General features: G+C 34.4%; 1 protein-coding gene across 1 annotated transcript in view; it reads left to right on the top strand.

The window, feature by feature from the left end:
- The window catches only part of LOC150094187 (pre-mRNA-processing factor 17), a 181,293-nt gene that overhangs the window by 51,910 nt on the left and 110,846 nt on the right, over positions 1 to 18,537 (top strand). The window lies entirely within an intron of this gene.

Here is an 18,537-nt window from a genome sequence, read left to right as displayed (position 1 = left end):
TATCCTGGGGTTTTTCATCCTGCAAAGCAGGCAAACCGGCCTTGAGAACTCAACACTATAGGACACACCCGAGCATAGGGCTGGCCACCTTATCCTGTGAACGGTTTGAGGTCTGATGATTAATTAAACCCTCGACACTGCAAGGTAAAAGAGGATAAAAGGAAGATGAGATTCATAGCAAGTAAGGATAGTGTGTTATCCACTTTAGTAATAGTAATCTTCTTTATTATTATTATTATTATTATTATTTGACACCTTCAGGGAGTCCAAAGACTTATCGAGGGAGGGCACCCACTCCACAACTCTCTGCCTCCACCACTCAACTTCACCCACCCATCATCTGCTAACCGCATCATCTACACCAGCGCCACCTACTGTCTACCACCACCATTAGTATTTTCACAGACAATCACAAACATTCATGCCCACAGTGGGATTCGAATCCGCAGCCTTTTGGGTGGAGAGAGGACTTGCTGACCTCTCGGCCAACCAGGCTGGCAATTCTTGCATAACTTCTTAAGTGAATTCAGAATGAGGGGAATTTAGGGAGCTTTAAATTAGATGGCATGTTGACTAGGTATTTCTTTCAGGACTATGGAGTTATTTTTGCCATCACTTATCTTCTTTCTTGTTCTTTTTTCTTTCTTGAGTTGAATGGCAACTAATTAATTGTGACTTGTTCAGTTGGCTTCTGTGTGGAAACATCAGATGTTACAGAATTATCCAAAACTCAGCATTCAGCATATTGAAAAGCTCATCCTGCATTGTTGAATAGTGCCATCAGTGATGACACTGTCAGCCCAGTAATCGAGATCTGCATACTACAGATCTCGATTACTGTCCAGCAGTGTATTTTATGACACTAAGAAATTTGAAATTTTGAAATTTTACCAAAAAAAATTGTATGTACAATATAGATAGATGCATATTCTCAAAATGAAATACATAATTAATTTCTTCTCTTGTGAACTGTTCAAACATAAACTATAATCAGAAATATCATGTCATTAACAACCAACTAGATAGCATACCCTCTTCCACTAATGAGCTGTGCATTCGAAACTTGCGATGGGCATGGATGTTTGTAATTGTTTTTATGTGAGAAACAAATTTCGTCGCATGATGTGAGACCACAGCACTGCTTATTGGAGGAATGAAGTTGCTCGAGTGGCTTCCATATTTGGTCTCTAGAGCAGGATTTTCAGACCAGGTTAAAATGAATAAAAATTATAACGAAAAGTAAATAAAAATATATTTCAATCTTTTCATATATAATATCATTCATGGTGTTCTTTTACCTGCAAAAAATAAGTCTCAATTATTACAACTACTTTTGTTGCCATTTCTGAAATCTGAGATCTTTAATAATATATATAATAATTCTTTCTGGTTACTAAACAGTAATCCTTAAATATGCTAGAAGATAATTCTAACAATCACCAGGCTGAAAGATACGTGAGATTATTCATCACGAATGCGATCTTTAAGATGATACAATTCTCAGAAGTCACACTAAAGAGTTGCAAGTAATAACCAGTTTATCAGAAATTTCCAGTTCCATTCCTTTGAATAATTCTAAACTAAAATTATTGTAAATTAATTCCACCTAAATCAATAAATTAATTCTGCCTAATTATCCTAAATCTCACAAAATTTCTGATTCATAATATTCACTTTTCTTATTATTGAAAACTTATAAATTATCTGAAGTAGTTGCTTTGTACCTTTAATGTAGGATGACCAGATTTTCAAAACAAAAAAAAAAGGGACATTTAAAATTATTCAGCAGTTAAAAAAAGGGACAAAAACAGGACACTTCTGGTATGCTCTACATAAAAATGGAATAACATATAATTACAGTACACAAGACTGAATTGGGCATTATAATTATGGAGTATCAGCATTATCATTATTATTATATTTATATGAAGACATTATTTCTTCCAAAAGTGTTGGTTCTTTCAAAATGCACTCATAAAAGACAATACATAAGTGTGTCTTGATCACAATTATTGCTTTCACAGTCTTAGTGTTGAAGTGGTTCTTTTCATCAGACCACAAAGAACTCATGAGAGAAAAAATTTTCTCTCCCTCTCTCTACAGCTGCGTTTGTTCCTGGGATTGCCATAACAAACATAACTGGTAGTATGTTTTTGTAGTGGATGTTTTTTTTTCTTTGAGCACCTTAAACACGTCGCACCACTTTTTGTCCACTTCAGCGTTTGTGTTCTTCCATCTTGGAGTTCACAACATTATTTATATGGCTGACTTCATCAAATAATTCATCTTCATCAACAATATTGAATATTTTGCTGTCAACATCACTGATTGCTTTTAGGCTGCTTGGAACTTCAGCCCAAGTTAGTGGAGTTTGCAACTTAATCTAGTGAAATACTTTCAATGGCTGGAAATGATAAGTCCATTTGCCTAAATATTCAAGGAAAGTATCATAAAATAAATTTGTAGTGTCTAAAATTCTTATTCATCAAAGATGCCCTCATCCTTGAACTCTGAAATAATTGATGACATTTTTAAATGTTTGAAAGTTCTCAAATTCCTATTTGTAATTTTCTGTCTGAGCAGTTCCAATTCTTCTACCACTTCAGTTGCAAATATTTTCCCTTTCTATTTTCGTTATTGTTGCTGAGAATATTTTCAGCTGGCTTTACATGAAATGGAGTCAAAATATTGATTGTTGGTTAATGAAAATTGATTTCAACAATGTAGGACATTTATTTTGTGATAAAAAAAATATCCGAGTCTATCATGCATGTCAATAATCCTATTCACAGCTGGTAATAATGATAACCATCTTGTATGTACACTACCTAGAACACTTGTATTCAGTTTCCGTAAATGTGCAGAAATTCTCCAATTCATCTACTCTCACGGTGTAAATGTGGAAATACTGAAATATTTTATTTACGATTGTTTTGATATCAATAGACAAAATGTCAGCACTTGTCTGTACACCATTATGAACAACATGAGCAGCACAACCAGTAGCATGAATGTTCATTTTTAATGATAATAATACATTCTTGAAATATTCTTGAAAATACATTGTTGGAACCACCTCGTTTGTATCCACCGAAGTTGGTGTTGCAGTTATCTGCAGAAAATGCAATAATTTTCTCAGTCAGCTGCTGTTTCTGCAAAATATCCAATATATGATTTGCAAGCAGTTCTGCTGTTTCTCCTGTTATGTTCTGAAAATCTATCACTTTAACCTGAATACCTTTATTCAGGTTAAAGTGATATACCTTTTCAGCATGAAGTACCTAACAAGGACAGGCACCAATTTCAAATCTCTGTGGTTTAATGTGTCTACCACAACTGACACATATTTTGCTTGTTTCAACTCAATTACTATTTCTCGTATTGCATAAGGTGCCAGGACATTCACTAAAATTGATTGGTACTTTGTTCACCCACATGTAAATTTCTTTTGAAATAAATTTCTCACTATTGCAGAGGTGCAGTCCATTGACCTCAAAGAAAGGTTATGTTTCGCTGCATGAAACGCAGACAAACCTTCTTGAGCTGCAAGACATTTACTTTCATCAGTTAATTTCTTTTTGAATTTTTCATGAAAAATGATGTAACATCTTGACTTAAACTGCGAGCAGCGGCTGCCAATTTATGTTTTTGCCTTGTCAAATGCTGTTTTATATCAGAATGGCCTCCATGTTTAATTGAAAAAACTGAATGATGCACAGTACATTGCAACTTGTTTGTTGTTTCGTCATCTTTCAAGAAGGGGTATTCTTCTTTTAAATCCCGAGTAAAGCTACACTTTCTTTTCAGCATGATAAAATCTGGATGAAATATCACCATATGTATATATACCATATATTCACATATATACTCACTTTAACTTTCACAGTTACTAACAGACCGGCATAGGAAGCACAAAACAATGGTATGGTAGACAAAGTAACCTTGTTACTGCCCAGATGCAGCATTACTGTCACTAGTTGTAGCATTTTCGTCCTATCGTAGAAGGAGTGTGTTCATAATGGTTGATAATGTCATAGCATGTATGTTTTTGATCTCATCACATGTCACCAGCAGAGTTATTATCCTTTCCATATTCAAACATACAGGATAGAAGTCATGCCACGAATTCAAATAAGAGACTAAAGTTAATAAAAAGAGACAATTAGCATCCTGTTAAGGTTTTGTCTGGACAACGGGACCAGAGTTTTAAAAAAGGGGATAATCCCATTAAAAAAAAGGGACGTCTGGTCACCCTACTTTAATGTGATGAATCACCTTTTGGGAAGAAAAAAACAAAGTGCAGCTATGTTGCATGGTTATTCCACTATTTTTTTTTTTGGAGTGGTGGGGGTGGAATATATTTTTATGGCTACTACCAACATGTACTATAGCTGTTGTACAGTTATAGTACATGTTGGTAGTTGGTATAGTACATAGTACTATAATATAGTATAGTACATAGCAGTGGCGCACTCAGGATTTAATCTTGGAGGGGGCCCGAGTACTCAAGATTTAATCTTGGGGGGGGGAGACGAGTTGAGTAGACGATTTACGAATACACACTATGCATTGCATATGACCTATGACTGATTGCATATACTATGATTGCATATGACTGAGCATCTGCAGTGATCGCCAATACATGATAAATAGGATAGAAATAGAAGACACAGCATAAATAAAAAAAAATGAATTTTAATTAGGAAAAGATTTTTGGAAAATTTTCTAGTGTTTGATGATGAGAGTTTATTTTTCACTTGGTTAGACTATAATAAGTTTAGTTTAATCCTTTATCTAAGTGTGAGCAAACAAAGTTTGCGCCTGAAAGTATCTTCAGGACTGGGATAAGGTAGTACAACAACGGGCAACTCGTTGCAAAGGTGGAGAAAGCTCTCATGACTCCTATCTCTGTATCTCCCATAATGCAAAGCACATCTCCTTGCAGATATGTGTAATGTTATGCATTAAGATAAGGGCCACTACCCATACTGGTTTCAACCTTTATTGAGGTCTCGTCAGTGGCTTTCACTGACGAGACTTCAATAAGCAGCAATTTTTTCATATCCTTTTGTATTCTGTGCTTGCTTCCACTTAAATCATTCATACATGACAAAATTAGCTCCTTCATTTTACCTCTTTATTACCTGACAGCATCACTAATATCTTTAATATTCATGCCTGGAAAACATGATTTTTCATGCATTCATCAAATACACCCAATCATAGAATCACCCATAAATTATTGTCTCTTGATTCTCACTTTTTCACTATTTCATACTCTCCTTACTCTACACCTCTTTCCCTTATCCTTTCCCTTCTCCTTTTTTTACTCTTCTTTGCTCTATCACTTGTTAGGCACTCTCCACTCATTTGTCTCTCTCTCGAAGCAAAAAAAAAAAAATCTAATATCAGTCTTGTAATCTTTCCATTCCAAAATGCATAACTCTATACTTTTTCACATTAAATCAGTAGCCATTATCCTGTGCCCATATGGTCACCCTATTTAAATCATTCTGGAAGCTCTTAACATTGCCTTGATTAATTATAATGCTACATAATTTTGCATTATCAGTAAACCACTGAATTTTTCCCTCCAATAAATTCCTTTATCATTAATGTACAAATTGAATAGTAGAAATCCTTTACACTGCTAGTCACTTGCCTTCTCCTGGATTCTGCTCTTCATTTACCACTCTTTGGTATTTGTTCATCAGCCAAGTTATCCCATCCATATCACCAGCTTCATATCCATCCACATTTGCTCCAGCTTGTGTGATGGAGTTCCATGTGTCTGATGCTTTTGCAAAGTTCAAAAGTGTTATTATGTGGCCATATCCATTTCTCAGCCGAACTTACTCTGTTATATAAAATGAGTAAGTAAATAAGTGAGTGATTAAAAAAAGTAGTACCCACAGAATGCTATTCTCCTTAGAATATCTTTTCTTATCCACCCATTCCTGAATTTTGCTGATAGCTATTCCTTCATTACCTTTAACACTATTTCCAAGAAGATACTGATTGGCCTATAATTCTGTACCTCTGTCTTGGATCCTCATTTATGCACCAGAATTATTTTACCCTCTTTCCATTTTCTTGAGACTTTATCAGAGTTGAACTTACTAAAGTTAAACAGCCTAGTCAAAGGCAGTTCCTTTGGGCATTCACATAAATGCAGGCCAATATCTCATCACCGAGATTCTGCATCTTAAGTATGTTCAGTTCATCTACCTCTCTTCCCACATCAGTCACATCTGTTACTGTAACATATCCACCTGGATGATATACCTTTCCTTAGTGATCACCCAATAACTCATCTGTTTTGGTTGCTTCTGTCATCCTCCTGCCATCAGCTTTTATTAAAGTTATCTTTCCATGGTTACTCTTCCTTTTACTTGCCACAGAGAAAGACAACCCTTTTGGATTTCCTGTAGGCTGCTCGGCTAATTTCCTCTCATAATCAGATTTTGGCCTTCTTTATCATGCTGGCCCATCCTTCTTGTCTTTGCCTTATACCTTTCATGCACGTGCTTGACCATCTTCATCCTTATTTATCTTACACAGTTTTTCCTTTTTTGCTGCTCCTGCTCTGGCTCAGTGATACTACTCATTCATCTAACTCAGACCCGAATTAGCCTCCTGACCTTTTGTGTACAGTCTTATGTTGCCTCTCTCAGACATTCCTTGATTATCTCTCATACACTGCTTCAAATTGCCTCCTGAGCCTGTTATAATCATCTATTCTGTAGTTCCACATAAAACCTCTCAGAACTGAAATTCAATTTGCAACTCCCAACTAGTTTCATTATCCTCTTCCTAATTAGAGGCAATATGGCTGCCTTGGTTATGCACATATTCTCTGATCTTGTTGTTATACTTTAAAGAGAGAGCTTGCTTGCCCCAACTATGTTATTCCTCACTTATATAGCTAAACATTAAAGTCAGTCGTGGAATATAACAATATATATAATTTTTTTTTTAATTTGGTTAGAATGTCTTAGATTCGTATCTGTGATGGTGCATTGACTTCAAGGATCAACATGTTGTGTATTCTAAAGAATGAAGCTCAATTATATAAAAAATTAAACCATTTACTAAAACATATAAATATATACAATAGACACAATTCTCTATATTAAATAATTCACCTTTATCTCTCTAAAGAGATTTCACATTCATATTCTCTATAGAATTAAAAGTAGTGAATTAATTTCTAACTTCTTAATACATATGAAGAATACTTAAATGGCCATCATAAAAATTAACTCAGTATGAGTTCAATAAGATATATATCTTTCACTCTCTAAACTCACAGTTTAATACAATTCTGAGATAAAACATCAAATACTTTACAAAACAGATTGAACACATCATTCAGCTGAAAATTCTGTAGTTTCACTTGGCCATATGAGAACTTCCTTTGTAGCACTTATTTTGTTTTTGTTCATTCATTCACTCTACCTTATCTCTCAAATTCCTTAGAATATAAACTTGAAAGGCTTCACTTAACTAATATATTTGCATATGTCTCCTTTCAGTAAGCAAGTTTTCTTAACCCTCTCATGCATGAATTTTTATATTCATTTATAAAGAATTATGATGATACAGTACCATTTAATCTTACAGTATTACCACGAATTCATTAATTTTGCTAAATTTGTGCCCTGTATATGTTAAAAATGATGTCCTCATCTGAAGACATTATTTTTATGTGTCCCCATATAAGGCCCTTTGCATGAAAGGATTGATGCATCTTTTCCTAATTTTTCTGAAGTAGGCATATGAATAATTGCTCAGACAATAGGAATACATTTAATTGAGCAGTTCCAAATACACTTCTCTTCTTGTTATTAATGTCAATAATAATGGCATTAATAACAAGAAAAGACAGATAGATTGGACATATCTTACAACATGAAAGTCTGATTAGAAGAATAATAGAATGCAAAATCAAAGGAGAAAGAGGAAGACCAAGGAAAAGATACTTTGATCAAACAAAACAAAGCACTGGACTACAAACATACTATGAAATAAAGAGGAAAGCAAACAAACAAGAGAAGAATGGAAGGAAATGCTGCTGAGCTACCAGTCACAAGACTGATGCAATAGAAGAAGAAATACACTTCCAATAAATGGAACTTTTCTGCATATTTCATATTGCTCCTTGGAATATCACTTATTTTTTATTAAGTACAAAATATTCTCACTCATCTATTGAAGGCTTGATAAATTATACTGTCCTTCAGTTATTAACTTCAGAGTTCCTTGGAGAGCAATTAAAGATGCATATAAAAACTTTACTTGGTAGTTTATTAGACCTTTCCAGCTCTCCTTCCTGGCTTTCTTACCCTTTGCTTCCTAGCATTGAAGTAACCATGAAAATAACTACCCATTACTGAGATTCAAAGCAAAACTCAAACGACAACATGGCTCCATTACTATAGTGCTCGCATACTGTACAGTAATAGTGACATACAAACACTACTATAAACAAATATACAATAATATACATACAGCATTATTTTCATGTAACTTTTTAAGGATTACTATATACGGTAAGCAAGTTTACTGCTTATAACTACATTTAAGTTTCTTTTATGTCACTACTGCTTAATCACATGGCAGCTCTGATAATCCTAAGCATATAACTGCATTACTAAATGAGAAGCAAGCACATATTTACTTTTAGATTATCTTTCATACAACAAAATGTATTTCTCATTAATAAAATTTTCATTTGCCCCTTATACAGAATCCCTCGATTAATGCGTTTTCGATTAGTGTGTCATTTTTTTTCGATACCCAAATTCGATTAGTGCGCCTATATACATCTTAAAAATAAATATTACAGATTTTAAAAATTTTCGATCTATACATTTTTTATGGCTAACTATTTTAAAAAATCATTCACCAGGATGAAATAATTTAGTTACCGATTGGAAACATTTTACAAAGTTATTTTTTAATGGCATACTACACTAATTTCCATGTACACTACGTTCCAAATTTACCGCCAAAATTTATGTCATCTTCTTTACATAGCATTTTGCCGATCATATCACGTGCAATTGTTTTCCTTACTTTTTTATTTTAAATTATTTTCCTAACCTTTAACCATGAGTAAAAGAATTAGTGAGCAAAAAATAGAAGTGTGAAAATGATTTGAAAAGTAATCTCATTGGAAGAAAAATTAGAAATAATAAAGAAAAATGGACGAGTCTAGAGCAGAGATAGAACAAGAACACAAAAATGGGTAAATCATCTGCTGAATACAAAGAGAAAGGTAAGGCTGCTTCAAGTTCATCATGCATGCACTCGAAATCAAATTATTATAATGATTGATTTAGAGAGAGACTTCTTTTTACATGGATCGAAGATTGTAACCAAAAACGGATCCCACTAAACACTGGCCTTATTAAATCAAAAGCATTGTCTTTTTGTAACCTGGAAAGAAGGAGCTATCAATGATGGAAAAGAAGAAGAATTCCACGTTAGTGCTGGGTGATTTAAGCATTTCAAAAAAAAGTAACAGCCTACATAATGTTCTAATCACAGGAGAAGCTACAAGTGCAGATAAGGAGATATCCAAAGATTTTGAAGAAAATTGTGTAAGAAGGAGATTATTGTGATCAACAAATATTTAATGTCGATGAAACCGGCCTTTTTTCGGAAGCAAATACCTTCCAATACTTTTCTAGCCAAATCAGAGAAAGCTCAGCCTGGTTTTAAAGTCGCAAAGTCGAATGAAATTACTGTTAGCAATATGTGAGGCTGTTTGGAAGCACATTCTTCCACATTGTGGAAATGATTTTAGAGGCTTTTCAAATGAATCTAAGTTAATTAAGTCTCATTCTGAGAAGTTGAGTGATTCTGACCTGCTAAATTTAGATGCACAGCAGGAAGATCCTGAAGAATATGAAGAAAATTTAATCACTGACAAGCCCAAAGAGGTTTCACAGAAACAATTTGAAAATAGTTTTCGTACAATCGAAGTTTTTAAGCAGCAATGCTTAGAAACCGACCCTGGTGAAGAGAACCAGTAAAATTTGCATAAGAGGCAATAGGGCCATACCGTCAGTTGTAGGAAAAAAAGAAACAGAATGCCCGCCAAACTACATTAGCTCAATTCTTTGTTAAGAAGCAGTATAATAAATTTATATTCTGAATATGTTTTATTGTCTTTCATGGTTTTCCTTTAACTTCCTTAAAGGAAAACCATCACTTATCTGAGACATATCCTAATTCTTTTATAAAAAAATTAAGGGTCAAAAAAGAAATCCGAGGAACAAATTATACCTTTTCCCATAGGTTACTATATTCGATTAGTGCATTTTCGATTAATGCACCTGTTTTAAAGAACGCATTAGGTGCACTAATTGAGGGATTGCTGTATTGTCTTCCTCATTCAAATTCTTTGCCTAAGTGACTACATTTGCTCTTTTTGGTTGTTCTCACACTTGCCCCATGGATGTTTGCACTCATGTTTACCCTTACTTCATCATCAGTAATGCTAGTTTACTTGATTTTAGTGCACACTGATTTCTTCAGACACCTAATTGAATCCATTCAAGTGCAGTCCATTGTCCTTATATAAGGTCTTCTGACTATTAAATTCAGTCCACAGGTCTTGCAAACTGCATGCCATTCCTCCTGAACAATTTATACACTGACTTATTTGTAACACAGCCCTTCTCAACTTTTCTATCATACTATGGTAGCAAGATTTTTATCTTTCTTATCTTCTCTCATACCATACCTTTTGAGTCATTTGTTTTATCTACCAAGAAACACTTGACTTTCATTTTACTTCTTTGCATCCTGTTGGGCTCACTTATCTCATTAACATGTTCGCTGCCAACTATGAGTATACTCTTAGTTGGTATATAAGCCTCACAAGCCAGCTACGAATATACTTTTATGACGCTTACCGCCAGTAACGAGATTACCCGTACTGACCTTGAAGAAGTGAAAATGCTTGGCTTGTGGAGCTAGCAGCAAAAGTGTGTATACTCGTAGATGGTATATAAGCCACACAAGCCAACTACGAATATACTCGTATGTCGATTACTGCCGGCAATGAGATTACCCATACTGACCTTGAAGAAGTGCAATTGCTTGGCGTACGGGAACAAACTATGCCCGAGTAGTGTGGCACCGAACATTTTAATTTTCCCATTGGAAAATAAGATATAGTCATGCTCTTCTTAAGCAATCCACTTATCATAGTATCACCATAAAAAACTTTCCTCTTCCTTGCTTAGCCATATGTTCCTTCCTCTTTCTTTGTGCATCTTTTTTTTTTTTTTCTCTTCTCAGCTCTGTCACTTATCTGACATTTCTGTAATAATTTGTGTTCACACTTTGTCGTTCTAAAGCACAAAGGACAAAATTCAATTGAAATTGTAACTTTACAAAAGGACTGTTGAAGATGTTTGCCTAGTTATTTTAAAGTTCACTACTGACTTACATAAGCATGCTATTTTGCCTCATGATGTCCTCTTTGTTCTCCTGATCTTCCATCACTGCACTTTCATGAACGGTCTGTCGACTCTTGCATTTTTCTGCTTTGTTAAAATTCCCCATTCTACTGTCACATATTTTACACATCCCACATAACTAGTCCTGTCCTGTCAGGTGTCTTCTCCCTCCAGGAGATTGACTACCATGTGTCTCCACCATGTCCTATTTTGTGCCTCTCTGCTGCATTCCTCATATGAGAGATAGGTCCAGTCTTCTATATTTTTCATCCACTCCAGTCTTTGTCTTCCTCTCTTTCCCTCAACAGTTCCTTTGACAAGTGTCCTTTGTTCATCACGCTCCTGTTGATGCCTGCTATCTCTAGTACCTCTTCATTTGTCTTTTTTTCTTTCCACGATATTCTCATAATTCTTCGCAGCATTCACATTTCAAAAGCCTCTAGTTTTTTTTCACTCAGATTGGGGAGTGTCCATGTCTCTACTCCATATAATAATGTAGACCATATGTAGCATTTGGAGTTTCTTAGTCTTGTTTTCAGATTTAATTCTCTAGATGTTAGTAGATTTTTCATACTGTTGAAAGTTGACCTTGCGATTTCAATCCTTTTTCTAATTTCATCTTCTGTCCTGCCATTCTCTGTGATCAAATGTCCGAGGTATATGTATTTTTGCACCTGTTCTAATTTATTTCCTTTTATATCGATGCATATTTCTGGTATTTTCTTTTCTCTTGAAATTATCATGATTTTTGTCTTTTTAAAGTTGAAACTTTAAAAAGCAATGAATTCGCTATACTTGAGGGTTTCATCTATAAGAGTTTTGAGGTCATATTTGTTTTCAGCTAGAAGAACCATGTCATCTGCATATCTTAGGTTATTAATATTTCTGCCCCCTACAGTGATTCCTTTGAGGTTACTAATTTTATTAAATATTTCTTCTGTGTATAGATTAAAGAGAATCGGAGAAAAGACACAGCCTTGTCTCACACCTTTCTGAACTGGGAATTCTTCTGAGGTCTCTCTATTTATTCTCAAAGATGCAGTCTGTTCCCAGTAAAGATTAGTTATTAGCCTAATGTCTTTTCCATCCATGCCTATTTTTGAAAGGATTTCAATTAATTGTTCATGTTGGACATTGTCGAATGCCTTTTTGTAATCTATGAAGCAGAGGTACACATCTTTTTGTTTTTCTAGATATCTTTCTATGATTATATTATTATTCACTCTGACGTTGAAAATACCTTCTCTTGTACCTACATTTTCCTTGAAGCCACTTTGTGTATAATTTATTTCTATGTTTATTTTTCTTTTATTTCTTTCAAGAATAACGTATAGGAGGACTTTTTACACTTGACTGATGAGGCTGATTGTCCTGAACTCTTCACATCTTGTAGCTTTTGTTTTTTTGGGAATTGGAATGAAAATTGAGTGATTAATATCTTTGGGTAGAAATCCAGTCTCGTATATTTTATTGCATAATTTTGTTAGAAATTTCAGTCCTCCTTCATCGAGAGCCCTCAACCATTCTGCCAAGATGTTATCTATTCTTGCAGCTTTATGTGGTTTTATTTTTCTGACGGCATTTTCAACTTCACAGAGTAAAATGGATGGTCCTTCTAAATCAGTCTGTTCAGGAATATCATTTCTTTGTTGTTCATATAATTTCCTTGTGTATTGAATCCATCTTTCCATGATTTCTTTTTTATCCATTGGAATATGGTCTTTTGAGTCTCTAATGACACTTGCATGGTTTGCTGTATTTGTCCTGCTTGTTATTTCTCTGATCTTTTCATGCATTTCTCTGCTTCTGTGTTTTCTATCAAGGTTTTCTATATCTATACATTTATATTTAATCCATTCCTCTTTGGCTTTCCTGCATTCTTTTTTCATTTTTTTATTCATGCTTTTATATTCAGGTTTGTTCTTTAACTTTTTTCTTTGTTCCATCAATGTCAGTATTTTTTCATTCATCCAAGGTTTATTCCTTTTCCTTTTTAATTGCGGGAGTGTATTTTTGGCTGCTTCATTGATGCTATTCTTGAATGTTTGCCAGTTCATGTTAATTTCATCAATTGGCGTTCTATTTTCTGTGTGAGTTGTGGTGTCAGACTTGTTAAGAGATTCTGTGAATTCTTTTATAAAGCAGTCTTTAACTTCTTGGTTGTTAAAGTGAGTCTGAATTATAAGTTTCTCTTATGAATGGTTGGCTTGGTATCTTAAGTTTTATTTTGATTTTTGCAATCACTGGGTTGTGGTCTGATCCTATGTCTGCTCCAGGATATGTTTTTGTTTGTGTTATTGCATTTTGGAATCTTTTGCTTATTATTATATAGTCAATTTGGTTTCTATAGATGTCCCCAGGGCTTGTCTAGGTATATAGTCTTCTGGGAGGATGTTTAAACAGTGTGTTGGCAATTATTAGGTCATTGGTTTCACAGAATTGAATTAATCTTTCACCTCTTTCATTTCTCATTCCAAGCCCTTGGTTTCCCATGCAAAATGAGAATTTTTCTGAGCCCACTTTTGCATTTAGGTCGCCCATCAGTATAATAACATCATCTGACTTAGCACTGGAGATTGCAGTTTGGATGTCTTCATAAAATTGTTCCAACTCTTCGTCTGGGTGATCTTGGGTTGGTGCATATGCTTGGATAATATACAGGTTGAATGGTTGTGAAGTTATTTTGGCTGTTATGATTCTGTCATTTATGGGCCAATATCCCTGTAGAGATTTTGCAATTCTATTACTTAGGACAAGTGCTACTCCATTAAGGTGTAAGTCACTGCCAGAGTAGATTATAGTGTGATTTTTTCTTCTTATTATGCCTGTATCTGTCCACCTCACTTTACTGATATCTGCAATATCGGCCTTCATCACTTCTAATTCCTGGAGTAGGTTATCTAATTTGCCTGTTTCATAGAGTGTTCTGATGTTCCATGTTACTATTTTCAAGAGATTGCTCCTAGTTTTCAGACAAGGGATATCTGACAATATCCTCCTTGGAGGGTTTGGGATATTATCTTCATACACTACCTTAGTAGTTCTTGTCTTACAATTCCCAGTTTCAAGCTCTTCTTCCCCTGTAGCTATAAGAGCTGATGGTTGCAGGAGTCTCAACCACATCTCTAACTTCATATTGTGACATGGTTGTGTTTCATGGTTGACAATGTATAAATACGTGGTGAGGCTCCGATCTCTATGACGGCTGGCCACAAGTCCCTTAGATGTCAGGAGTGTGCCCTCAATGTGTGCCGCACATCTTGCTATCATGCCATTGATCAGTCAGTGTTGATTCTTCTGCCATCTTGGCCATTCCAGACTTCCTGCACATAAGGGATGACATTCCCTATTTACAGCATTCTATATTGCTTATACCTTCACTTAATTTAGTCCGCCAGCCGAGACGGTTTATCGAGGTGTGGCCGTTAGTGTGCACTACTAACTTCTTGGAACCATAAGTGAGAGTTGAGTGTATGTGAGGACCAGAGCCCAACATCCTGATCCTGAGATCAGCGGCTGACATCGATAGCTTCCTCTCCATACACCCCACATATGTACCCCACTATGTGAGTACATAACTAGTACTCACTCTCAAAACATTTCTGAAATATTCACTCACCAGTATCCATTTTCTTCAATCTTTTTCTCTTTCTAGCAGTTGCATTTCACATAATATGCATGAAACTAAATTTCCCATATTAAATTCTCCTAACAAAGACTCCTTGGTTATCATTATTCATTTTTGCATTGATATCATACTGACCATTACCCAAGCTTACCTATGACGTTCTGTGACTGGTAAAGGAAGCATACTATACAGCGGGAAAGGATCAATGCTAATTGTCCTCTACTTTCTTCATATCATTATATTATCACAGAACTAAAACATATTTAGTCTACACCACTGCAGATAGAGCAGAAGTCACTTGCACAATAGGCTGTTACATGCTTCTCCTTTTACTGCTGATATTTATTTTTGCAATAATATATTTTTGGCTCTTCCAGCACCTATGCATACATTATGTAATCATTTGATATAATGAATAATCATCTCTTTTCTTTTATTTTCATTCATAAATACTGTGAATTTACATGCATGTGAACTTGATCACATGCATGATCCTTTTTATATTATATACAACAAAAGCCAAGCATGGGTGGTAGTGAAGAAGACAAAGTGAATTAATGATAGTTCAGATCTCATTAGTTGGCAGAACTACTTGATTATTAAATATTCATTTTTTTAAAAATTAGAATCAAAAATGTTTCTGTGCAGGATCTTTGAAAGTTGTTCTGTTCATTCTTAAGATGTTTCTATAGAGTTTTTTTTTTGCTTTTTAAAAATATCTATACATAATTTATCATCTATATTACTGAAAAAAAATATTTATCATAAAATTCTTTTAGTCAAGAAAGATAAAAATTCCCAACTCTTAACCAACCAAAGGCAAACTTCTTTTGAAAGCACACAAAATATATTTTCCTACTGAAACTACATTTTTGTTTTTTATTTTAGTGTTTTAAGGTATTGTCATTATGGCTGGATTTCATTCTAGATACATACTTCAGGGCTTTTTGGTTCCATTATATATGTCTTACTGTAAGTTCTTCAAAGAATTACTTTGAAGAAAGAGCCAGAAGCTTAGCAATAATATAACTAATATTTTAGTCAAAAAAAAAAATAAAAGTCTGCATCTTTTAAGCAAGTAGAAATGAATGAATGTGTTAAGAAACTAAAGTTTATTGAATATGCTTCACCATTGATTCAGAAAGTAAAAGTTCCTTTAATTTCATCTTTAAGAGGGTGTCTTTTAAGATTCTTTTCTTTCTTCAAGATAATTATTAAAGTATGTTCTTGGTATACCGATCAGTTTTGTGCATTTTGTTTTTTAAATGAAGACCCACCACTTTTAGAAAATTTGTTATATTGGAAGTTTTGTTATTGTGCATGTATGTATAGAAATTGGAAGTGATCAACATTTAGTCTTGAGCAGAATAAAATTGAATTTCATATTGAAAAGAAGATTCAGAAATGTAAGACATGTAAGAAAGTTTTAAAGCGAATAAAAGTTGAGCAGTTCTCAGATGTTAATTGTAGACTAAAATACACAAACATTATTCAGGAAAAAATGAAAGAGTTTCAGAACAGGAATGAAGCCTTGGAGATTCAGTGGCAGGCCTTGAAGAAAACATTGATTGATTCAGCCAGAGAGGCATGTGGTGAGGTTTCTGCAAGGATAGAAAAATCAGAACTCCATGGTGTACACAGGAAGTTAAAGAGGCAGTGAAGGAAAAGAAGAAAGCATATAGAAAGTTGCTGGCAAATAAGGCTTTTGCTCTTAGAGAATAAAGAGACAAATGTAAGAAAGCTAAACACTGTGTAAAACTAGCTAAACAAAAGTCATTGGAAGACTTTGGTAAGAACATTGAAAATAAATATCAAGAAGGTGGCAAGATATTCTGGAGGTTATTGAAGAAGCTTAGAAATGGAGGAAAGAGTGCTGTAAAAGGAATTAGAGATGAAAAAGGTGACATTAAAACTAGAGAAAAAGATATCCTTAAAGTATGGAGTAATTATTTTGAAAAATTGTTAAAAGAAACAAGCAGTGATAGCACAGTGGTAAAAAAGCACTCAACAGGCATGCAGTCAGGAATAGATAATATTCGACCAGAAATGCTCGAATATGCAGGTTAAAAGTCTTACAGTGGCTGCACTGCATAGTTCAGAAGGCCTGGACAGAGAGTTGAATTCTGGATGATTGGAGTAGAGCTCTCATAGTACCCATATATAAAAAGAGAAATAAAACTGAATATGAGAATTACAGAGGAATTTTTGTACCAAGTGTTCCTGGTAAGATTTATGCAAGTATACTTTAAAAAATGGCTGGGAAGGATTGTGTAAGAAAAGCTTGGTGAAGAACAAGCTGGATTCAGGCCAAATAGAGGCTGTTAGGATCAGATTTTCACTTTATGACAAATAGTTGAGAAATCATGGGAATATAATAATGATCTGTATTTAAGTTTTGTAGATCTAGAAAAGGCATATAACAAGGTGCAAGAGAGAGAAGCTATTCAAAATGCTACAGTTATATGGTGTCGACGGGGCATTATATCAAGCAATACTTAGTCTTTATTCGAGTTGTAAGTTAGCAGTTAGAAATGATGGAAGTACAGAAAATGGTTTAATGTTAAATCTGGTGTCAGGCAAGGATGTACATTATCTCTTCTGTTATTCATTATTTATATGGATCACATTATGAATGAAAGTGATATTAAACCTGATATCAAAATTGGAGATGTTAATGTGTCTTTGCTTTATGTGGACTATGTTATACTTCTAAATAAATCTGCTAGAAGTCTGCAAGATTCCCTGGCTAAATTAAATAACTCTTGTAATAGATATGGTATGAAGGTCAGCAATAACAAGACAAAGATAATGAAATTAGGCAGAAGCATTGAAAATATCAACTGCATTGTGAATGGAGAACGTATAGAATAAATAAAACGTTTCAGCTACTTAAGTGATTTTTAGTGAAGATAGTAAATTAAATATGGAAATAGACAACAGAATCAACAAAGCTGGTATCGTAGGAAGTCAACTGAATACATTTATATGGAATAAGAGAGAAATTAGTGAAAACACTAAATTAGCTGTATACGAGACAGTGTTCAAACCAGTTTTAACTTATGGATCTGAGAGCTGGGTCAGAAGTAAAACACTTGACCAAAGACTAGAGACCGCAGATATGAGAGTTCTGAAAAAGATTAGGGGAATGAACAGATGGTGTCAATGGCAAATTATATTAAAAACGAGGATATTAGGAAAGAACTTGACATTGTTAGCATCCAGGAATGTGTTAGCAGAGCTAATCTCAGGTGGTATGGTCGCTTAAACAGAATGTGCGAGGAAAGATTAGCAAAACAAGTGTTCTCTGCCAGGTTGGCAGGAAAATGACCCAGAGGAAGACCAAGATATAGGTGGATTGATACAGTACAAAGTGCCTTAGATGATAGAAATATAAGATCTGATAATGTTGGAGTCTTGACAAGTAACAGACTGATT

The sequence above is a fragment of the Typopeltis vanoorti genome, chromosome 22 (assembly GCF_054136105.1).
Source record: "Typopeltis vanoorti isolate ZY-2024b chromosome 22, IOZ_Tvanoo_1.0, whole genome shotgun sequence".
Taxonomy (NCBI): Eukaryota; Metazoa; Arthropoda; class Arachnida; order Uropygi; family Thelyphonidae; genus Typopeltis; species Typopeltis vanoorti.
Note: the sequence above shows the minus strand (reverse complement) of the source record. Positions and strands in the feature narration are given on the sequence as shown.